Raw genomic sequence first — 23,608 nt, forward strand, 5'->3', positions numbered from 1 at the left:
TGTGGAGGAACCTCTGTTCATTGTTACCAAGAACAGAAGACTTGAAATCATCCAGAACTCCTTATGTTCACCACAGTCAAAACAACCAGAAACAGCAGTGCTGAACTGTCAACATATACTGTGGGAAAAAGCAAAGACGACACCTTGGTAAGCAAACAAAACCCTCTCCAACAAGCACTGAACAGTCATATGTACCTCCAAAAAAAAAAACTTATGTCATATTACTTATATTTTAAGTTAATCAAAACATGAAATGTGATCCCAAACTAGAAGCAGACATAGATCAACTCATTGCAGATCTAGTATCTGGAAACAGTGAATCTGGCCTGTAATGTTATTAACATCATGTTACCAGGAAATCTTAACAGGGAAGCAGATATTAGCAGAGACAGAACATTTTCTAACACAACTTTCTAATTTCAGTTTAAAAAAAAAAAAAAAAGAAGCTCCAGGGATGCTCTTCTCTGCACATTTCCATCATTCAGGACTGACACTCCGGGATTTAGTGATTTTTTCCTAGACATTTTCTGTGATCCATTGCTTGAATTGTCACTATTAATAGTTCGGATTCCTGGAGATAACAGGAGCCCCAAACATGAAGCCAGCACTTTAGGCCATCTATAAAGTCTGAAGTGTGCAGTGTACAGTTAAAAGCACAATCCGTCTGCTCCTTGGAGTCACGGGGATCTTCCACGGAATAAAGTGGATGTACCAAGTCAGACTGAGTGGGGTGAAAAGTACTTAAAGAAGAGAGTGACTCTGTCATCTCTTCTTCTTTGAATACTTCTGCGAAGAATTGGATCATTTCTTATTCTACCTGAATTAATTTGTCCATTTTTATTGTTTTTTATGAAATTACAGTTCACCTATTGGCAACTTCAGAGTTTCTAGGTGAATCTTAGACCTGCAGATCTTGGGTTCATAATTGGTTACAATGCACAGAGGCAAAAAGGTCAAGTTAATAGTCTTCTAGACGAATTGACTAATTTGCTCTCGTAAGTGGATATATAAACATTAATTACATTCTGAAGGGCTTCAGCTATTAAAACCATTTTAGGAGGAAACAGTGGGCTTTCTTCCTTACCTTCCCACACATATGGGGTAGGTCCCTCATGTTCCAATTCCTGCTTTCTTTTCAGGATATATCTGGCCTGGTGCTGATCTGTTCACCTGAGAACGCGTGCTCTCTGTTTAAAAAAGAGGTTAAGCTAGCATGGGATCATTTGTGCTTCACTCAGATCTTTCCAGAGCTTTATTCCTGGGAGTGCGAGCTGAGACTTCACTGCCACAGCTCTGACCACAAGTGACAGCCAAGGGCAAAGACGCTTCCTCGGAGCACAGATTTTTATGTCTTTGGACAAATCAAAATTAGTAGCTACCAACCATAACAATTGTCTGCACTTGTGCCTTCCTTGAGAGAAAAATCAGCTGAGTGAAAAATCAAACAAACTGATCCCTGAGTCCCTCCTCTGATGCATTTGTATTGAGTAAATTAAAAAGCTGTGATTATTTCCTGTTGGATTCAATGAGCCTTGTATTTGGGCAGGGTGGTGCAATCAGGACAGTCATCAGCTCTTGCCTCCTCACGCAGCTGTCACACACTCCTCCAGCCAAGTGCCACAGTAGCCTCTCAGCTGATGCCCTCTCTCTTCAGGCTGTGAGGCTGATCTCTGGTGAGGTTGAAGCCATAGCCATTTCTCATTGTTAGTTTACTATGACAACATAATGTTGATGCATCTCCTTTAGCAAGAAAAAAAAAAAAGCAGTTCTAGTTCCTTTCAGCTCAAAGTTTTGCAAAGTGTCAAAGCAGTACTGAGTACAGAGCAACAACAAGACAGGTGGCAGATGCTGAGCCGTTCTGATGGGTGGGAGCAAGATGAAGCAGCTTTTGCAAGCTCCTGTAAGAAACCTGAATGTTGGGAAAAGATCATCCAGATTTTTTTTGTCCTACTGCTTTCTCTGGGGCTTTACAATATGTTGTCAAAGGATGAGTAGAACAACACCCGTGTTTTCCAGTGTTCTAGCTCCTCTGGTGGAGTGACAAGCATGATGCTCACAGGTTTAACTCATTATAAAATCTAATAGAGGTTATGTGTATTTAATCTACAAATAAAGCCAAAGGAAAGATAACTGAGCCTGTCCCTGTGAGCAATAAGCGTGTTAGAAAATGGATCATTATTTCTGATAGCTTTATATTTACCCTTTTTGGCAGGGGGATTGGAAGGACCTTGAGAGAAAAGTAGGGATGGATTTTTTTTCTTCTCAGCTACTGAAGTATTGCAGAAATATTCCTGTTCATTATGGAAGCAAAATGTGAAAAGTTCTTTTAAAAATTTATTTACCCATAAATCTCTCACGGTGTGGTATGCTAAGGCTTCATCCTACAACACATTTCTGTAACATTACAAACCGGAATGCTTACATAATCATACCAAGGATAGAAGACTTCTTTCCTATTGTGATACAAAGCAAGAAATTAGTCTCAGGAATAGTTAATTTTAGTTTTTCTGTGTGTGGTTTCATTCCCCTATCCCCAAAACAGCTAATGGAGTGACCACCAGTGTATTTCTGTGATTAACAGAAAATCTCCCTTTTAAATGAGAAGACCCTGCTCCAGCAGGGGGATTGGACTAGATGATCTTTCAAGGTCCCTTCCAATCCCTGACATTTTGTGGTTCTGTGACCCACACTCTGCTTTGCAGTACTTGGGCTGCACAGATTCGGTTTCTGTAGCGGGCGCAAGCTCCTAACACCAGCCACAAACACGCAGGTTGCTTTTTGGCAGGCACAGTTGTTGATGTGCCCCATTAGATCAGGAAATGTGTGGGGTTTTCCAGTCTCTGCAAGGTAAGTGCTGTTTTGGACAGTGTCCCAGGGCTGTGGCATGACTGGGGGAGCTGCAGCACAGCGAAGTGGTGATGTGGCACTGCCGTTCCTGGCTCTGAAGTCCCCTTTTTCCTGTGCCCCCATCTTAGCTGCTCCCAGGTTCCCCCCATACCCATCAGGGAAAACTCCTGGTGGGGCTAAGAAGACAGGAGTTAGGAACCAGAGAGAAAAGTCATGTTCTGGAAGAATTTTGGAAAAGGAATAGCAGAAAATATACAGCCACTGCTCCTGGGAGATCAAATACAGCTGCCTCCAGAAACAGACGTCATCTTCCAGGATACAGCCTTCAGTTCCAGCTGCCCCTCAGAAAGAATCCATGCAAACACAGAATAAATAGGCCTTAAAACAGGTTATAACATGCTGTGGAGAATGACAGGATTTCCATATCAGGACAGCTGGAAAAGGTGAAGCCTGCATATTTGACTGAGAAGACAAGTTACAGTGTATATGGCTTACACAATGCTGAATAATAACGAGAAAGTACTTCTGGGTCCTGTGCAAGCTTTCCATGTAGCATGGAAGTACTGGAAGAAAATGGAGGAAAATTAATTTAAAAAAAAAAAGTGATATTTGTATTCATTTCATAACTAAACTATGGAAATTCTTGTCATGAGATGTTCTTCAGGAGGTTTGTGGCATTCATTCAAGACCAGACCTGTTTTTTTCCTCAAGGTAGTTAAATGACTGCATGACCACAAACAGTGCTGTGACAAGAGGGGTTGTATTAGGACCCCCAACTCCTTGAAAGTCTTTGAAAGTGGCATTAAACAGCTTTGGTAGGTGATATGACTGCTGAAAGATTTTTCCTCCTTCTGTTATCCTCAGGTTCCCAAGAATTTGGCATGGTGGAGGTCCTGATTCTGTCCCAGCTGTGACAACACAGGAGGTTTGGGGTATTTTTAATGATTAATTTCCTGCTTTAGGGTGTGCCTCTGTGAGCAGCTCTCTGCAGACAGAGAAAGGAGATGAAGATCAACAAAGCAGATGCTGCTTATGGTCGTACTCCCCTTTACAAAGATGTTAAGGTTGCAGCTTTCCAGGAGAGGATCTTCATCTACAGCATTTTATCACCTTGAGATGTCCCACCAACTGTCCCATCAGAGCCCAAGACCCATACAGCATTCAAAAGCAGCACATCTCAGCAGCTCTTTTCAAGAAATTGGTAAGAGATGCTACATCCTGAGGCTCTCTGTGCTGGCTGTGCAGCTCCATGCCTAGTCCCTATTTGGATGAGAAACATCTTTGAGTTGAACAAAAATGGAGGTACCCAAAGTCCATGTTTGTATTCTAGAGAATTTCAGGTACCTATTACTGAGTTGCGGTGTGGTTCAGAGAGAGCCTTCCTGCATCATGGGGGAGCCTCTCTCCATCCCCCTTTCTGGTTTACCAATGGATAAATACACATTTTGGGTATATGGGAGGGGAGAAGATGAGAAAAGGATCATGTGAGGATTTTTCTATTCTTTTTTTTTCTGTTCTTATTACTGGAAAGTAGTCTTTGGGATTTTCTTTGGCTGAACTCCCTTATAACCCTCATTTGTAACAATGTCATCTCAAATTACAATCCAGATATTTTTCTGTCAAAAGCAAGGGGAGAGGAAGGGTTGGTAGTAAGAGGTGATATATTGACTTGCTTATACCCTAAAAAAGGGTATAGACTGTGAGGGTTTAGTTTATATTCTGGGAAGACAAGAGTTTTAGATTTATCTGTGTCTATTTTGGAAATGCCCAGAATGCTGGGTCATCTCCCTGTGTGTAGCTATGCAGCCAGACCACCAAAGACTTCAGGGACTGTTACAGATTTGTCCAAGTTGCAGGGTAAAAGCTCAGTGCATTCATCTTCACTGCTTGGGGCAGACCAGGTCACTGTGCCAGCTACACAGAACTTGTTTTCCTGGGAGAGAGAGAGAGCGCATCTCGGGACACAGCCTGTTCAGTGATGCGGAGCGAGAACTGTTCATCTTTTGAGCAGATTGCTGTCGTACCAGTCCCTAGCCCTGGTCAGTCTATTTCTGATAACATAAATGCTTAACGAGAGCTTCTCACTCTCTGTTTCTCTCTCCCTTATGCATGCTAGTAGTATTTAATGTTCACTGAGTCCAGTGGAAATGATAGCACTGATGGGAAGAGGAATACCGAGGATTGTTGTGTACAGCTGAACATCGCAGACAAAAGGTAGGGATTTGGTGGGGGGAATATTACTTCTGTGTTTATGAACTGTTTTCACATAGTCTGTATTTATGAGCTGTAGCTCCTAGAAGAACTATGTATTCTGAATTAAGAATACCAATTCTGTAAAGCTAGACCCAAATCTGTGTTTCGGAATACTATCGAAACTTCTGGACAGTAGAGAAATTGACAATGAGAGAGTGTCTGGTGCCAGGCTCAAGACACGTGCTGTTCTCTTGCTCTAACACTAGCAAAGTTAGCAGTAAACATGATGCCAGTCTCCCCATTATTTTTTTCCAGAGAAATGCACAATTCCACGTTGACACCAGGAAAGAAATAACTTAGCGGATGTGTGCCATGGGCATGGGAAGCATGAGAATATGAGAACTGATTGAAAAACTGGGTACTGCTTATAGACAGAAAACAACACAAGTTCAGGGATCCCCTTTTGTCTGGACTTTTCCATGTTCATTGTCGTCTGTGAGAGCTGTCCCGTGGTGGTGGGGAGTAGTGGAGAGGGGACACACGGACAGAATAACATCTGAGGAAAACAGGCGTTATCATGCTGGTAGAAAATAAATGAATGAATGCTGCCCTGGAGACTTGAGTTTCAACTAAGAAAATTAATCAAGCACAGTACAGAACTACCTGTTTTTCAAAAATAAAAGGTAGAAAAAAAATATTGCAAATGGCATTGCATTTGCTTCCCAAATAAAGGGAAAATGAAAAGTCAGAATCCTGCTGGAGCACAGCTTTAGTCGTGGTCTTTAATTTCCTGAGACTGTTAATTGCAGCAAACAGCAGCCTCCATGCAATGTTCCAGGCCTGTGAAAGCACAGGTTTAAGCAGGGAAATACATTTCTTAAAGTGGGGATGTTGCAATTTTCTTCTTAATAATGAAGTTGGGCAAAAAGCAAGGAGATGATAGCCAGCATATGTATATTCTCTGAATCTGCCGTACCCGCTCAAATTTAAGGCAAAAGCACTGAAGGAAGAACATTGTGAAGAGCCTGAGTAAAACCTGCGATGTGCTGGGGACTTTTTACAAAAGGACAGTATTTACATGCATGGTGAGGACCAGATGGCACAACAGTTCTGAAAAGATTTTGCTCTCCGTTCTTTTTTGCTGGTTCTGGGTATTTTTCAGCAGCTGCTGTGGAAGTGTTCTCTGTGTAAATAAAGTTGTGGCATTGACAGTGGGCAGTTTAAGGCTGCAGGACGTTCCCATGGCCTCTGTAGCTCTAGATGGTATTTTTTCCCTGAGAACCTTAATCTGCCTAAGACCAAAATGCTTATAGTGTGGAGATGTGTCTAGCTGCTATATTGAAAACAGATAATTTCCAGCTATTTGAAACCCCATGCAAAAGGCAGTCTGTTCAACTTTTGCCAAAGTTTTCTTCTTACGCTAAAGCTTGAATACCTCTATAGGAAACTTTGGTAGCACAGAGGTGCATATCCAGCCTTGTAGCCGTGTACTGGGCAAAATCAGCTTTAACACAATCAGGGGAAAATTAGGATTATATCCTGACCATGGTAGGATGTCCTAAGGCAGCAAATGAAGGGGACAGGAAGATAAAATGGGGTCTTTGATTGGTGTTACTTCTGTTTTCATCTTTCATTTTTTCTTTGATTTTATCAGTTTCCTTTTCAGGATTTTTCCTGGCAGTCCAGCTGTTGTGGCCAGCAATGCAGTGTACAGGCACTGAAATTGTTGATATGCTGGGTCAGTCACAGAGAAAAATTGTTTGACATTACTGCTGGATTAAGCCTGCTATCCCTACAGCCAAAGTTATGTGTAAAAAGTATCTTTGAAGCTGGTGCTATTTTTTCCTGGAATAGTAGTTTGCATTGTTGTGTATGAAAACTGTTATGCATTGAACTGCTGGTCTCAGGATCTCATTTTAATGGTGGCAGCAAAGCTGGGACCCTTGGATTTTCTGAGACCTCATACATGACATGTGTAAGGACGTTGCAATATTAGGTTATTTTTGCATTTTTCTTTTGTGTTTGCCTTTGTTTTTTGCAACATTCCTGTAAAAATGTGTAACAGGATAGGTCATTAATTGTGAAAAAGAAGCATTAAGCCCCAAGAATTAAATGTGCTGTGGTCCAGACTGGTCTTTTTCTCTTAGCTCCTCCTCAGGTTTAGGAAACAATCCCGAAGGTTAATGGTTTGTGCAGAAACAAATCCCTGCTGATTGAAGTCTCTTAGCTGAGCCTCTTCTCCCAGCATCCACCCTTCAGCAGCTGGTCTGAGCTGGTTGTCCCAGCTCTCCCCAAGAAGAGGAAGAGAAGGTGTCATCTGCAGAGAGCAATACATTCCACCATCAAATCTGTATCTAAAATAGGTGAATTAATGGCACCACAGTGACTACAAAGGAAGTCTGGGATGTTGTCTTAGAGGAGGACCTAACCACTTGCCTGTCAGAGCTCATAAGGTGAAATGGCCATGTAGTGTAGGAGAGCATTCCTGCTACCTGGGTCAGCGTACCATCCCCATCAGACAAAGCTGTCCTTCAAGGAGAACGAGCAGAGTATTTTTAGCTTTGTTGGGAATTAATATCTGATAATCTAAATTACTGTGAAATTGACGGAAAGATTAACATACAAACTGGTGTAGCAAAGACCAAACGAGTGCAGCTGCTTTTAAAAAGACGACTGCTAGGGAAGAGCCAAGGCTGGATTTTGTCATCAAGTGCAGGATTAAAAGCGGTAGGTTAAAAACAAAAACTGCTTTAAATAATTAAAAACAGACTTCTAGAAACATGTGGGCAGGGGCTTATGTGTGGAGGCTAGAAGGTAGGAAGGAGATAAATACGCAGAGAGCAGGCAGAGGTAACGCATTGCATTGCTTCTAAAATGAGCTAAAATCAAGTAGCCTTTGAAACATGCAGCCCTGCTCCCCTCTTCTAACTGCAGAGTAGTCTTCATTTGTTGGCTTTGTTTTCCATCAGACCTGCCAAACTGTCCTCTTTTGTGGCCACATGGCCACTAGATCCAGCTGAGGGACATGCAGGGAGTGTGTGTCCAGGACCCGAGTGAGGAGAGAGTGTTTTGGTAGCAGGTACCTGTTAGATCCATTGGATCCTGAAATGGTGCTTCAGCCCCAGAGGACTGGTGGGCCGGTCTGGTTGTCCTGGAGGCCACGTCCGTGGGGACTGCAGCAGGTGAACATGCAGCTCCTTGCAGATGTGGGCACAGATGGTAACAGTTTCATCTTCCTTGAGAGCTTTGGGAGCTGTGAAGCAAAACAAAAGTATGAAATCTAGTAATGAACAGAAATGTGGCTGTCATTTCAAGGTGACTTATGAGTTCCCATCTAGGCTAGCTCTCCAAAGTTAGTTGCTCTGAAATACATTTAAAGCTACTCAGTTTGGAAAGTCCATGTATCAGACAGGCAGAAGCAAGAAAGACTTAGTGCATTAGAAAGGAAAAGACACCGTAATTACTTTTGTTTTTTCCTGATTATTTGAAAAAGTGAATAGTTAAGCATCTCAGAAAGAGAAAATTTTCTTTGTGTTCTGAAAGGACGAGGAGGACCACCTGATTATAGCAGATCAAAAAGAGCTCTGTTTTTGTAGCATGTGTGGGTAGATTATAGCTCACAGCCACATGAGCTGATCTGTGGGCCTTTTCTAAATATGTTCTAACTGTCATGGAGGGTACTATTGCTTTGCACAATATGGGGTTCAAAGGAAGAAAAAACTCTAGCATAAGTTCTCTAAGCCACCGCAAAAGTAAAAATTTTACTGAGACTGAGGTGGTCCTTTGGGGTGTTAAGGACTTTCTCCGTGTTTCAGTATTTATGCTTTCCTCTGTGCTATTACCATTAGCTGCTGAGCAAAAATCTGAGAAGCCTTTTAAGAAGGAAGGAAAAAGTAAGACAGGCAGTATCATAAGAGTGACTGCCTCTTGGGAATGCTAATAAAAGTGCACCTCAAGACATTTCCCACAATTAAATATTTCTATGAAATATAGAATTTGCATCACTTCTGCTCAGTCTCTTTTGAAGTCTGAGTCCCATCAATATTTTAGTAAAAGAATTTCCTGGCAAACGACAACAACAAGAAAACAGAAAGAAAGAGCTTTAAACAACGAGCTTGCAGAAGCTAGTGAACTTGTACATGTCCATACCAAAATCCTGGTGCTGTGTTGCGTTAACAGACCTTACTCAAACAGATATTTCATTGTCAAAATGTAAGGATGAGTTGCATAAGTTCCACAGAGGATTGCTCTTGGTCTGGCAGTATTCATTAAATTCATTAATGAGCTGGATGATGACACACAGAGAATTGTTATTAAATTTGCAGATAATTTCAAGCAGCAAGAGACTGCAAGTATGTTAGAAGCCAGGATCAAAATTCAGTGATCGTGATAAATTGCAGATATGATCTGGAAAATGTGGGAAGCATTCAATATAAGAAGAGCTACCTTCAGACAGTAATGAGGAACTATAGAAATGCAGGACAGCAAAGAACCATCTTCAAAGCAATCCTGTGGTTAAAGATTTAGCAGGCATTGTAGACCACAAATAGAACAGGAGTCAATAATGCTGGGCTAGTGCAAAAGAAAGGAACACCATCCTGCGCTGCCCGTGCAAGTGCAGATTCCGCAGGATGGGCTAATCAGAATCGGGAGGCATGAAAAAAACATAAACTGTAAGGAAAAAGAACTGTTGCTGTCTAACCTGATGCTGAAAAATGGGCAGAAGTCTTAAAAAAAAAAAAAAAGTGGAAGTTTGTTCCAAAGAGAACAGGGATAATCTGCTGTCTATATCCATGATGAAAGAAATAATGGGTTCCAATTTTAACAACAGAGATTCATCTTCAATATCAGGATGAACACTGATAACATTTCCATAAATACAGGAATAAATTTCCTGGAGTGTCTTCGGCATCTCCGGCACTGAATGTCTTCAAGGACTTGTCAGTAGTAACTCAGGCACAGCTGATCCTACCTTAGGCAGTGGGACAGACTAAGGAATTTTCAGTCCCCTTCTGTGCTACAATTTGATAAGAAGCAGAAAGAAAGAAAGAAAAAATCAACAAAAATAACCCACTGAGTAATTTACATGTTTAGTTAAAATTAACTATACTAATCTGAATATGCATCACTGCAGTCAGCTTCTGGGGAATTTAGCCTTCAGTTGCTAAGAACGTAAGCAAGAGCAAGTTGAAAATTTCAGAATTTGTAACTTGTCAAAATTTGAGCAGATTTTCACAGAACGACACATCCTTGTCACCCAGGCCCATCTCCCTGATACATTTTTAATGGTAGCCTCAAAACATGGGAATATTCAGTTACAAGAATATATTTAACATGGGAAAAAGTTTTTGTTTTTTTTTTTTCCTCCAGATCTCACTGGAGGGAGTTAAACGATTTTTGCTGAAACTTTAAAAAAAGAAAAGATGAAAAATTAGAAGCCAGCCTTGTGCTGATCCATAAAATGAAACATTTCAGCCCAAGCAGCTGTAGTTTGATAAGAATATCAACAATCTGAATACAGGGTGCAGTACATCAAAACAAAACAGACCTTCAACTAATGGCAGAATTTTAACCATGCCCACTGTAGTTATTTACCTGCAAGTGAGGGCTTACTGTTTCATCAGTGTTTATAATGCCCTTTGAGATCCTGATAATTAAGTGTAATAAAGAGTTGTGTTGATAACAGTGATGCAGATTTGAAGCAGTTTCTTGGATGAGAGAAAAAAATAAAACCCATGTTTTTGTAAAATTGGTCTTATATATTATTTATTAAGCTTTCCACAAGTATGTTATTCTCACATTGTTTAACAGAGCAGAGAAGTTTGAAATGTTTCTAATTTAAATGGGCTCTATCGGTCTCTTTATTATCATAGGTTAGCAGGCTTATCGAATTAAGGCGTGTCATCAAGAGTTCCTGGTGAAGCTCTTCTGGCCGCAGAGGTGGAAGATGAGACCTGAGCCCAGAATCCATCTCATATTTCACACTGCTGCGATTTGTACAACTGCTCGAGACATCTGGATGCCTGGCTTTGAAGGTAAGAGGGATTTGCAAAGCTAAAGGTAAAACATATCTTCTCCCATGTGTGGTACTTTCTCAGCAATAATTGAAAAATCATCCATTAATATTCACTCGAGCTTGAAAGTGATTTTTAGGTACTATTCTGATTCAAATTGTAGAAATCTTTGACTGCTCAGACTTTACTGTTGTTAACAGAAAAACAAGTAAGCAGAAACAAAGTAAGAAAATATACACCAAAAGCAAATATTAAGTGTTAAACTCCACTGCCCAAACCAAAAAACTCACTGTGGTGTTCAGTTACATAAATTAGCCAAAGGGAGAGAAATGGCACCGTATTGTTTAGATAAACCATGAACAGTCTGTAAAGTTTTTATAACTACTAGAGGATAGATTTTTTATGTAGAAATATGTGCGTGTACACAAGGTGAACATATGTAGATAGATACAGACATACACGGACATGCATTTTGATGCTGGGGCTGTGTTAGTGGGTACTATAAATCATCCAAGCACAGAAAAGAAATGTTTTATGGTGGTGTTGGCAATTTCTTCCATATGTTAAACGCTTTTCAAAAGCAGGAGATTATATTGTTTCTGCTGTGACAAATGTACAGTTTAATAAGATGCAGATAAACAGTGGTGAGAGGGTTATAGCATACAAACAGCATGATCAGGGCTATGGAAGGCACATACTGCATCTTGCTAGTTTCAAGGTTTTTATAAACACATTTCATGCCTTCCTCCACACTTCAGGCTCCTCATTCCCACTGCACACTAGCTCCCATCACAGCTTATGTAATTAATCATGATAAAACCTATTTCAAACAGAAAAAGTCCACAGGAATCTTCTGCAGTGTTGCAGAAGAAAATAGCCAAGGATTTTGTAATCTACTCAAGGCGAGTATTCCTTATGCACCTTTTCCAGGCCGGTAGGAACAGACTGACTGGATAGAGCCTGAATTCAATGGGAATTCACTCATTCCTGCCATTTAGTACAGTGAGCTTTCATAATACTTTGACATTGAATGTGGCAAAAGTGGATAATCTACCCAGTCCTGGAAAACTTGGCAAGTTCTGATGAGATTGATGGAGTCTGGGCAGGATCCTGACTGAAGGACAGAAAAGAAGAGGCATTGATAGCCATCAAGGAACCGATCTCCTGGTGATTAGAAAGAAGTGGTGGAGAGATCTTAGCAGAGTCCTTGCTGTTAAAGATAAATAAATAAATCCCCTCTAAAGACATGCTGTTAGCACAGGAAAGCAGGAGACTGCTGATCTCACTCAGCTCTGTGCTCTGATTTGTTCAGATGTGTGATTTTATAGGCAGGAGAGAAAAGCACGTCTCTGTTATGCTTGAGCAAGGACTAGAGTGTTCAGGAAATGGTATCGTTTCCCTTCTGATTAGCTGCATTGCTCTTGGTCCATTTTGGGATTCCAGTCCCCAAACTGTCCCCAGACAGCATGAGACAAAGCTTCTTACACAAACCTCTGTTTAAAACATCCAGCAAATCAGGTCTTCCAAACTGTCCCAGGTGTATTTGCAAAGACTGCATATTTCTTTTCCACAATGTTCTTTATTGATAAAAATGAACAGAGGGGCTACTACTAATGGCGTTCTGATATTTTTAGCTTTATACAAAGAATTTCTTCTCAGGATTTTTGGTTTGGTGATTTCTCCAGACCAAAGGGACAAGTTCTCCCATGCCTGAAATTCACCACTGGTTGGCTTTTCTTGGTTCCTTTTTCTAATGATGACAGGTCAATGCAGTTTAGAAGTTTGTCAAAGATCACCCAAAATTTCATTTGCAAATACAGCTGCAATCCTGTTGCACAAAGATAGAAATTCAGTGGAGCTCAAAAAGGGTGGTGCATGCTGGCACTGCGGGGCTCTGAATGTTTCCTATTATGTTGGGTTTTTTTCTTATAGCTCGCATGATCCTCGTAGATATAGAGGTATACGTTTGGCTCATTCTGTTTAACTCATGGCTCAGAAACTGTCAGTATATGCTACCTGCCTTCTTCAGCCTGACAAGTTCAATTTCTGCAAAACGTGTTAACGTGGATCAAAGCAAACCTCTTGTGGGCAGAGATCCCTGTGGGAGAGTTCTCCCTGGAGAGAAAGCATCTGCACTTGTAGAAGCATGGCAGTTGGGGCAGCATCTCCTACACCGGCTTTCCCTCTAGGGAAGGGTATGCACAGGAAGGACTCAGTGGAGCAAGGCCCAAGTACTTGACTGTCTGCTGATAAAAGTTCCCGAGAGTCCTTCTGATGGAGGTGGAAGGAGGAGCCAGCTTTCTGCAGACCTAAGTTGGTTTGGGGTGGAATGGCTGAAATCAACCATTTTTCTAACTGCTGCTTTTTTCTGCTGAATCCGTACAGAACTTAGTGCACAGAATAAAGCATTAGAAGTTTTTGGAGTCTCACTCTGTAAAGACAAGCTAAGAACTGCAGATGAGTACCATGAAACTGTAGCTGAGAATACCTATTGTAAGTAATGCAAAGCAGAAGAAAAGTGAACATCACTTGACCTGCAGCTTACTGGTTACAATGACAAGATGCAGAATGGTTTTCTCCTTCTGAAACTCCACATAGGGGAAGTAAGGTGGGCAAAATTAACAGTACCCCATAACTTGCTCCTACTGAATGCTAGGATGAGTCTGTACTGCTTGTAAACCTTCCAACTTGCTAGTCAATCTAGCCACCAGTTTGATAAGGTTAATTGAAAGTTTACAAAACAAAGGATTCTTCTGTAAAAAGCTGATGAATTCAAGACTGCTGCTACTGTCTGATACTTGAAACTGTACCATGAAATAAGCAAAGGGCTTTGAACTGACGCTTTAAAAAAATCTACAGTATGTAACATAAAAGATATGCTAAAACCTCCTTAAAACTACAAAGAAATCATGCTATAGCAGCTCTAAGAAACAAAACAGGAGAGAAGAAGAATTAATGCATTAGCTAAGGTCTTATTTAGTTTGCTGTAGGAATGTCTGTAAAACCTATTGCTCTGTTGTTCTAATGATGTAGGCTAAGACACAGGAGATAAGAAAAGCCAAGGCACTGAAAGCTGTTGCAAAACTAGGTCACTGTTAAATTAAACATTTTATGAAAAATAGAACCTACCTGGAGCAACTCTGAAAACCTCTTTGCCTTTTTCATGCACTCGGCTACAGAGGGGCACTTACACCACCTCACTGCGTCCATGGGGAAAAGCCCCAGCTTAGGCAAGTCTCGGCACCTACACCCGAGCCAGCAGCTCCATTTTTTTTCTTGTAATTAATGCTTATTGAATCTTTTTGAAGGACGTGCCACAGGGTAGTTATTGGATCAACAGCCCTGTGAAGGGAAAGCACTGACCCAGCCTCGGAGCACCGCAGGCACGACAGTGAGCAGGACAGCTGGCACCGGTCTTGTGAGCACCAGCGGGTATCGCTCTGGTGTCACAGGCACTGCACGCAGTGCTGGAAACTTGCACCTTCCAAAGCCGGGATAAAACGACCCTTTTACAGCAGTCTGTATGAGAGATCTTTAGGGGAGCATACCCAGGTGTGTGGGAACCTTTCTACTGCTGCAGTCATCAGCAGAAGATGGATAACTTTATAAAAGTTGTCGTTTGGACTTTTTTTTTTCTTCAGAATTTCTCACTTGAACAATTGCAACTGTTCCAGGTACCAATCATTTCCAGAGAGGCAGTGTGCGAGGCACGCCACAGCCACAACCTACTGGGACATCCCTGCTTTTGGTGCCAATCAGCAGGCTCATTGCATGTAAGCCTGGTTTTGATAACACCCAAATGAAGTAACTCTTCAGGATCTTAGGAAAGGGGAGAAACATGAACGCTATGCAGGGGCTTTTAAGACAGGGTAGATACGTTGGTAAAGTTGTGTTTCCTCTGTGGAGCTGACAGCCTTACCATATTATACTGAAAAAATCAGTCCGACTTGTGGAAACTAAACCTTGGAAACTCAGAAGCTCTTGGGGCTGAGGCTGGCACACACTGCTGCTGTGAAGGGCCTGGGAGCAGTGCTTCCCAGCATCTGTCCGTGGGGTTTTCACAGACATTAGTGTCGTTTCGGGGTGAGTTCTTTCTGGAGGAAAAGGGAAGGAATAAAAATCTTATCCTATCTGCTGGAGAAGCTGGTGGAGCATATCCGTGAGAAGCGTGCAAGCTACTTTGCACAGCTAATTAATGTATGGAAACTCATTCTAGCCAACAGCAATGGCTTTTGCCCATGTGACAGATCTGCTTAAAAGAGCTGTGCAAGTCAGAGTGATTTTGTTTAAGGCGCTGTGAGTGATAATGATGTGCAGGGTCCCTTTGTGGCCCCGGGCTTCTGCAGGGAAATCGTGAGCATTCGAAGACCATGACCCGGCCCGATAAGGCTTTCCTGCTTACACATGGAAGAATTTTACCTAACAGCTTGGTCGTGCAGTAATAAACACATAAATAGAGCACGGGACAAGCACAATGCAGAATCATATTCCGCATGGCCATGAAGTGTACCCGATGAAAACAGCAAGAAAAAAATAAATGAAGACAGAGGCTTGCAATCCGGAGTAAAGACCGTGCTGAAGACCGGAATGCAGGGACCACGTACGAGGCAGTGACTGAATTTCACCGAGGGTTTGGGCATCTGCAAGCGGGACCCCGCACGACCGAGGGCGCAGAGTTTCTCCGGGAGGGTCCCGAGGCCCTCAGCCGACCCCAGGTACCGGGACCTGCTGCGGGGCGGAGGGGGGGAACCGGGACCGGGGCTGGGGCCGGATCCGCCCCCGTCCCGCCCCGCCGGGCTCGGGCTCGGGCTGCCGGCGGGAGGCGCGGTGCGCCCGCTGGCTCCCTCCTCCTCGCCCTCCTCCTCCTCGCCGCGGCCTGAGGGGCGCTGAGGAGAGCGGCACGGCGAGGCGAGGCGGGAGAGCCCCGCGCCGGCCCTGAGGGCGCCTCGGTTGCCAGGGTAATGGGGGCCGGGCGCGGGCAGGTGGCGGGCGGGCCGCGGGCAGGGGAGCGCGGCGGGGCGAGCCCCCTCTGCCCCCCGGCGGGCTCGGGCGCTGCTCCCGGGGCCGGGCGGGCCCTTTGCGGGCTGGGGCCCCGCTGGGAAGAGGGGGGAGCCCCGGCAGGGCTGGGGAAGGGGCCGGTGCCCCGCGGGGGAACTTGGAAGCGCGGCGCCCGGCGGTGACGGCTCCCTCCCCCGGCAGGCAGAGCCGCGGGTCCCCCCGGCACCCGGAGCGTCTCCGCGGGCATTAACCGCGGTGGCAGACGCGCAGGAGTAGCTCGCAGGACCGGCGGCGAGCCTCAAGTGTTTCTCCGAGGAAAACGCGGATTTTCCTAAAGATAACGGTGCGTGGCGGCTCCTGCGGCGTGCACCGACCCAAGCGGTGCTCGACGGACCCCGCTGCTCGCCCCACCGCACAGCCTGCTCGCCCCGCCGCTCGCCCCGCCGGACACAGCCCTCACCAGGGCCAGGACGGCCTGGTAAGTCGGGGCGAGGGGCTGCCCGCTGCACTGCCCCCGTTACGCTGGCCTGACGCTTCCCAGTGCTCCCCTGAAATGAAAGGTTACGGGGGCTCTCGGCTGGTTTCTGTTTTGCTAAGTGCCAGCGCGTAGGGATGGGAGAAGAGGAAAAATCCGTCTCTGATAAACGAAAGCACACTGCTAAAACTCACCTTCTCGCTGGCATCCCGCCCTGTGTATCGGTGGCTTCCCACCCCGGGGAAAGCTACACTTGGGTTGTGTTTGTGTGCTTCTGTGGGAAGTGCTTGGAGAGCTGCGAGTGTGAAAAGCGCTTGGTAAAGGCATGGTGTTATTTGTAGTTGCTCGCTGAAGAAATAGCAGAAGAGGTTAACTGTAGTTCAGAGCTTTGGGGATGGAAGGCGTTTGATACCATCTTAAATATTCTCTGAGGTTGATTTGGTTTTACATAGATGCAGAAGGCTGTGCATATTTTCCTTCATCCATTTATTTCTTTGCCTTTTTTTTTTCTTTGAATGCCAGGTTTGTCCTAATCTTGCAGCTCAGAAGAGCTAGCAATTGTTTGCTGTGGAGTTATGATTCATAATGCTTTCTCGCCAGCTGATTGTGAACACTTCCACTATACTGCCTTGTAAATCTGCTTAAAGGAGAGGTCAGATGTTGAATTGTAGTTGTGGACTTGGAGGCATGGGGTTATAAGCACAAATAATAGTGCTTATTGCTTGAATGTGTATGTGAGATGCTGAAGAAACTGTTTAGACCCAGCCAGTATCGTCTTTATTTTTAGATGAGCTGTTCTTTTTTCTAGCAACCCGACTAATAAAACAGTCAGGCAAGCATTCCAATTTCTTTCCTAACTGGCTACAAGTGTGGTGGACTTTTTAAATAGCTTTTTTTTTTTCCTTTTTAAATTGTAGTGGTAATCAGAAATAGTTACTTGCTACGTGTCACACAGGTTTATAAGCAAAAGATGTTTAAAGATTGCTGTTCAACCTGTCTGACTAAGTTTTCTAGTTTCTCTTTACTACCTGTCCCTTCTAAGGAAAGGCATAGTATGAAGCTGCGTGTAGTCACCGTAGCTGCTGCCTGCCTTCGTTTCTTTCTGAAGGTTCCTGTGATGCAGGTAGTGCAGACATCTGTTTTAACCAAAATGACACCTGAGGGTAAGAGGAAAAAGCATGTCCTCTGCAAGCAGTGATTACCTCCTTGCTAACCCCTGACGAGGTGCTCTGGTGCCTGGCACATAACTGGTGGAGCCCGCAGGTACGCTACAGGTGAGCAGAGCACTGTTCATTCCTGAGAGTAACTCTGCCTTGGTTAATGCTCGTGGGAGGAGAGCTGAGCACAGGGGCTGGAAACGCCAGGATCTGTCACTGTCCCCTCGAGCAGCCAAGGAGGGGAGAGAAGGAGAGGGCAGCACTGTCCCAGCAGACTGCAGCAAACTAGAGATGGCAGGGGAAGAAAAGAAGCTGCTGTATGTGGAATAGTAGGAGGGCAAAATAGCTGCAGTGTGTCTTCTTAACACTGTATGTTAGTCTGTGGAGAAACTTCTGAATGTGCCATGGCTCATGCTTCCTGATGGAATACAAGGGTGTTGCCGGGTGATTATTTTCTTGTTCTCCTTCATAAAAATGTGAGCCTCCAGCTTTTCAGGAATGAAGGGATAGGTAACCCAGAGGCTCTGGCTTGAAGTACCTTTGATTTCTAAATCAAACCATGCAGCTATAAAGCAGCAGCAGGAGGGTGAGCACTTCTGCCCTTCAGAGCAGCTAGTGCATTCTGTGTGCTGGGTGCCTGGCACTTAAGAAGCATTTCTGCAAACACATCTAGGCTCTGTAGAGGGCAGATTGTATGAGCAAACAGGTCCATGGCACTGAGCAGCTCCAGAGTGTTTCAGAGGACGAGTATTCCATCTAGTTTTCAGAGCTGATGTGCTCCTGGTTCCTCATGGGACTTTTCTCAGCTTGTTCACGATTACATTAGTGTAAGAATTCATACCATGCTATTGTAATTACAAAGGAAACTCGGGTGCAATAGGATTATTATGTTGGTAATTTGGGGAGGTGTTTATTTGTGTCAGCCATTGAACTGCTGCCACCAGCGTGGCATGAAGCAGTGCTCTGCCATCTAAAGTATCAAATGAGATGTAAGCTGGGCATCGGGGCCCTGTGTTACTGCTGAAGATGTAGTCGTACTTTGAACCCTGAACACTTGCTGCTGTCTGCATGTTAGAGAAAAGCTGACCAGGAGAAGAGCTGTGCTGGCCAAGCATGTTTCAGATGCCCGTTGGTGGTGATGGACACCTTTGGAGGTTTTCAGAAGCATCTGGACAAGTCAGTCGCTTGGTTCCTGTGGAGTTACACGCCTGATTCCTCAGGCTAGAAAATTCCCTCTTTACATCTTTGAGCGCGTACATGTAGTTGAACGTCTTTCTTCATATTCTGAACTAAATTGCTATGTTCCTACACCTCTAAGAATTTTTTCTGCAAATTTCTGCCTTTACTCAATCTCTTAACTTCCTGTGTAGTGACCCTGTGTAATGTCAGAGCACCGCTCGAGTTGTGCCCTTGCGGTGGTGTTTTATAGGAGTTTTGATGTGGCTAGAAGGCACACAGTCTGAAGTAATTTGAAAAATTTGGCATATCTTTATACACTTGAAAAGATAAAAATAGATGTATTATGGAGGCTAATGGGGCTGGGTTACCCTTTTCTTTTAATGATATAGTGACTTTTTAAGTTTTTTAAGGATGCTGTTAATATTAGTGAATCTGCAATGTTTTCTTAGTCCATATACATTTTACCAAAAGACTTTCCATAATTTTACGTACTGTTTTTAGCTGGAGTGATAGCATAGTGCGGTGGCTGGGGAATGAGCTGATTTCTGCTGTTGTGCTTTATGAAGAGAGGAGCAAGAAAGAGGAGCTAATTTGTATTTTCCTCGGTGGTTGTCAAGCTCTAGAAAGATTGTAGAGTCAAGAGAGACTGCTGCTACCCACTTGTGTCACATCACATCTATTACTGTTTTTTTTAACTTTGCTGTAGTTGATGGCAAAGATTGTGGAGGGAGACATAGATTAAAATTTCAGCGAGCAATAGAGTTCTGGCATTTTGGTGTCCCAGGAGCTCTGCATTGTGATGCTGGAATCAGCTCTCTGTTCCTTGACCCAAGAGCAGCAGAAGGTGGCACAGGTACTGCACCCAGCCTGCCTGGAGGTGGTGGGGGCCATGAAGTAGCTTGGCAGTGAAGAGGAGTTAGTGCATTTTTTTAAATTTTATTTTATTTTTGCCAGGAATCTTCAATTCAAGAGAGTCACAAATGTCATCCCGGTGAAGAGGAATGCTATGTCATCTTTTTCACTGTACTTATAGAACCTGGCAGCAGTGGTGAAAGATTCACAGGGTAGTTAAAAGCTCCTCGGATTGATTAATACAGACTTACTGTGCTATGGGGATGTGTGCGCTGAGCAAATGAAAACTAATGGCTTGAAAGCCAGGGTTTATATGTTCAATTTATTGCTCTGCCATCCGTTATGTGAATGTGGGGAAGTCACTTAATTTCATTGTGATTTAGTTTATCATTTTGTAAATGAAAATAATATTTGCCTCTGTCACAGATGAGCAACTAGTTCTAGATCATGCCTTCACTAGTGTAACTGCAGTCTGGCATGGACACTTATTAGGTCAGTTAAAGGAGCTGTCTTCATATGAGCATTATAGTGTAACAGCAGTGTAGTAAAGCGTAGCAGTTTTCATTATGCACGTGGCATATATTGCTATTTGCAGTAGTTGAGTTAGGGCATTGTGGAGTTCAGGATAGAGGAACCACTGCAGTGGGATTTTTAGACTGTGCTGAACTGTGTGGGTGCGTGAACTTGAGCTAGCTAAGTCAGGAGTGCCTCAGATGCTTTTTACATTGTAATTACAGAAATGATTTGGACTTCATTTGCATCTGTAAAGGGTATACGTTTCTGAGATAAACAGCTGGGCAGTGAAATCATAGTATATTGCATAATGTCCTTGAAGTACATGGAATGCAACCAGGGCTGTTGCATAGTGCCACATCTTCAAAAGCACCTGTGCCTTTGGGTAGCAAATTTCACATTTAATTTTATGCAGGGCACTTGCAATTTTCCATCCTCTTGAGAATGAACATCCAGCAAGAACTCTCAGCACTTTGGGATGTTTTAAATGAGATTCCACAGTCACCGATCAATGCAGGAGTGAATTGGTTGTTATATCAACTTGCATTAGACTACCTGAAGGGAGTTTTATTTTACCAAACTGCATTTGGCACAGGGAGCTTATGTGGAGTGATTCTGAAGTGGGAATCTAACAGGTACTGGGGTGTATATTTTCTTATTTTAATATTTTGATTTTCTTGTCAGCCCATGTTTGAGTATCCATTAGCTTGCACTTCTTCTCATTCAGTTTTTCTTTTTAATCAATCTTCTTCAGCTCTTTTCAACTTACTGGATATAGTGGAAACTAGAAAATGCAGTCCATCCCCCAGAAGTAGTTTACTGCATTTGCAATTAATTTTTTCCGTGGTGCATGAAGTACAAGGCACTTCAAGAGACAGTATATTTGATGGACAAACTTCGTGGGCATGCTCTTAGTACACCTTGACTGATCCAAAGATGATGTTTTTTCAAAAAGGGATTTATATCGGAAGAGGGATTAAAAGTCTACCCTCAAGCATTATATTATCAGTGTAGTCAGTCATCTCGTTTTCCACAGTGAAAGATTTTGGCCAAAAAGCTGGCATTGTTGCGAAACAACAAAATACAGCTTCAGCTCTTTCCTTTGCAGCTGCTCCTTGCAGGCTGATAGCACTGTATAAATACTGCAGTTGCTTGGGATCACCAATTCAGATGAAGTTCAAAGTTGGGCTATGCCTCTCTCTTTGCATTTCTAAACTCACATACTGCTGATGCTTTATTTCAGTTAAATATTCAGCATATATTTGCTGTTACATTCTCTGCAACTATCCTTGGTAACAGCATGTTGGCTCAGAGCTTTTCCAAGAGCCCTTGTGCTTGCAGCAGTATTTTTTTTATTATTGGAAGGTAGAATGATGATAGGTGGGCACTCCATTTTGTTCTGAATGCTCTGGAAGGAGGATGGGTGTATTGGAGCCAATTTCTTCCTTGGTATAGCATCATCCTGGTCCATTAAATCAAAAATAAATTTGGTACACGAGAGCCAATTTTAACAATTGATTTCATAAAGGGAAACGTTTGCCTTGTTAACAAGCGATTCCTGTGTCGATATTCCCCACCACCCATCCATCCACATCGCACCTTTTCTTTCAGTTGTCTTGCTCTCCTTGCTTATCTCTCTGTCAAATAAAAGAAAGCTCTGAAAGTGGGAAACATCTTCCCTTTAAGTCAGCAACGCTTCCAGCACATCTTCAGTGGACAGACCGGAAAAGAGGTAGTGTTTATTTCTCCTTTTTTTTTTTTAAAAAAAAAAAAGTTCTAGTCCATCAGGCAATTTGGGACCTAGTCAGTGTCAGATGCTGAGCAAGTTCCTTTGTCTTGGCTTCTGCCCCTGGGTTTACTGGCTGTAATATCCAGTTGTAGACAATGTTTTTCATTTTTCCTAATATCTACAAATACCTGCAGGTATAGAAATATGTAGGCAGAGTATCCAAATGGGGCACGGCTGCCTGGGGAAAAGTGAGGAAAATAATCATCTCCTGCTGTCTGTCGAGAAGCCGTGTGATCTTCTGACAGGTAACTGAGACGGGCCACCTGTGGCTAACGTGGCACCTTGAGCGTGTAGTCATTTTATTAAAGGGCAAAGGTAACTGGGAAAAGCAAGCGAGTGGTGACAAGTACGTACAGAAAACAGCTGCTCGCATTAAATTATGCAGTGGGCTGAGTTTAAAATGGTAGCCTGTCTATATGCAGGAAGCCAAGTGGCTTGGCTTGCCTCGTGTCTGAAGGCTAGTTCTGTCCAAATGAGATGGATGGCTGTGCCCGCAGTACATATCCTTGGCTCAGGAGTCTCTTCTGGCCACCAGATGGTATCTCTTCTGTGTCTTGAAGATGTAATGGTGGGGGGTTTGTGTTTTTGTTGTTTTTACAATGAATGCTTTAAAAAATGTGAGATTGTTTTGCAGCCCACGGGGATAAGGTTATGCATCATAGGACAGGATGTGGTATCAGGGTCTGTGAAGTTGCAAAATTTATTGGGAAACTGGTGGAGGAATGAGTAAGAAGTTGAGAGGCTAACCTTGTGTAGGATCACCCCCACTGACTGTTGTGTGCAAGCGGTGATAGGAGAGACCTGTGTTCCCAGGGCGATACCTGCACACGTACTGGTTTGGAGCTCTCCAGAAGGGAGCCTGGGAGCAAGCTAGCAGCCAGGCAGTGCGAGTGGTCAGGAGCACAGAGCTTGCTCCCTGCCCTGGTGCTGTATGGAAATGTAGGTATCCCCACAGGATGTTTTGAGGCACGTTTTTCACTGGAAGCAGACATGCTGGTATGTGCGTGCCAGGTGTGAGCTGGTACAAAGGGCAGAGGAATGGGGTCCTTGGGAACCTATGAATTTTCCCTGTATAAATGAAACTGCTTTCTCATAAACAAAGAGGAAGTTGTTTGGCCAAAAAATAATAATATTGAAGTTTAAGTGAGGTTGCTGGAAGTGTTTATACTTTGTTACTTAAAAACAGCAACAGAGTGAATATTGTTGATAGTACTGCAGAGCTCAGCACTTGTAAGGAGGGGCAGAAAGTCTGGGGATGATCTTCCACTGGGAAAGTATTTTCAGAGTAACTTACTTGAGTTACAATTTGATTTCCGAAGCTGTCATTGGAAGGATTTTTATGTGCTTTGGGAACTGGACTTCACTGACCAGAGGCAGACCCCTTGGCTGCTCCTCCACTCAGGGAGCAGCGCCGTGGTACCTGGAGAGGCACCGGACCCTTTACTCGGGCACTGCTGACTGTGGTGTCGCTCCCTACGCAAGGATCCCCAGTCCACCTTTCACTAGCACATAGCTCCTCCTGAACATCTGTTTTGGGAAGGGAACGTGCTTGCAGAGCCTTGTTTTGCTGAGGTGGTCAGCGGGGCAGTGT

The 23,608-nt window shown here is 43.5% G+C and overlaps 1 protein-coding gene and 1 long non-coding RNA gene across 15 annotated transcripts in view; one reads left to right on the forward strand and one right to left on the reverse strand.

Moving 5' to 3' along the window:
* Window positions 1–1,607: 1,607 nt before the first annotated feature.
* On the reverse strand, window positions 1,608–23,509 carry LOC310900800. 2 transcript variants are annotated; one of them, XR_014585396.1, is made up of 4 exons: window positions 16,722–22,364; window positions 8,124–8,293; window positions 3,343–3,410; window positions 1,616–1,740 (listed from the first exon to the last, which is right to left on the reverse strand). It is a non-coding gene; the product is annotated as an uncharacterized lncRNA (long non-coding RNA). The 2 variants fall into 2 exon arrangements; XR_014585395.1 differs by lacking the exon at window positions 3,343–3,410 and having other exon boundaries at window positions 1,608–1,740; window positions 16,722–23,509.
* The window catches only part of RGS6 (regulator of G protein signaling 6), a 278,204-nt gene continuing 258,405 nt past the window's right edge, over window positions 3,810–23,608 (forward strand). For 6 of the 13 annotated variants that reach the window (XM_083839322.1, XM_083839323.1, XM_083839327.1 and 3 more), the window contains exons 1-5: window positions 3,810–4,048; window positions 4,964–5,061; window positions 10,914–11,075; window positions 12,987–15,769; window positions 16,254–16,530. The gene's annotated coding sequence lies outside the window, so the exon portion shown is untranslated. Of the gene's footprint in view, window positions 4,049–4,963; window positions 5,062–10,913; window positions 11,076–12,986; window positions 15,770–15,817; window positions 16,013–16,253; window positions 16,531–23,608 lie in introns of those variants that run through there. The other 7 variants (XM_083839320.1, XM_083839338.1, XM_083839339.1 and 4 more) reach the window with 7 other exon arrangements.

Source organism: Anser anser (genome assembly GCF_964211835.1).
Source record: "Anser anser genome assembly, chromosome: 5".
NCBI lineage: Eukaryota > Metazoa > Chordata > Aves > Anseriformes > Anatidae > Anser > Anser anser.